Raw genomic sequence first — 408 nt, 5'->3', positions numbered from 1 at the left:
ATATATATAAAAGAAAAAATGACCAGATAATTTTCGTCTTTTTAATTGAAATAATTGTTTAAGTGAATTCCAAGAAAAAATAAGCGCTCTCTCTCTCTTGGAAAAAAAAAAGATTTGAAACTTTATTATAACATCATGATATACAGAATATTTTTTTAATTTTCAATTATTCTTATATGAAAATTATACAAAACAGTTTTAATATTATTTCTTAGGAATAGATAAATATATAATAAAAAAAATACTATCAAAGCACGTGGATAAATCTAAAAGAAGAAAAGGTTTTTTAATTTTTCATATAATATTATTACTATGATTTAATTTTTACATTATTTTTTTCGAGTTCTACTATTAAGTAATTATTTTATTGTTCTTTAAATTCTACTCCTGAATTATTTAGATACAATC

Source organism: Populus euphratica, unplaced genomic scaffold, assembly GCF_000495115.2.
Source record: "Populus euphratica unplaced genomic scaffold, PopEup_1.0 scaffold1355.1, whole genome shotgun sequence".
NCBI classification, from domain to species: domain Eukaryota; kingdom Viridiplantae; phylum Streptophyta; class Magnoliopsida; order Malpighiales; family Salicaceae; genus Populus; species Populus euphratica.
The sequence above is the reverse complement of the archived record's forward strand: the minus strand, read 5'-3'. Positions refer to the sequence as shown.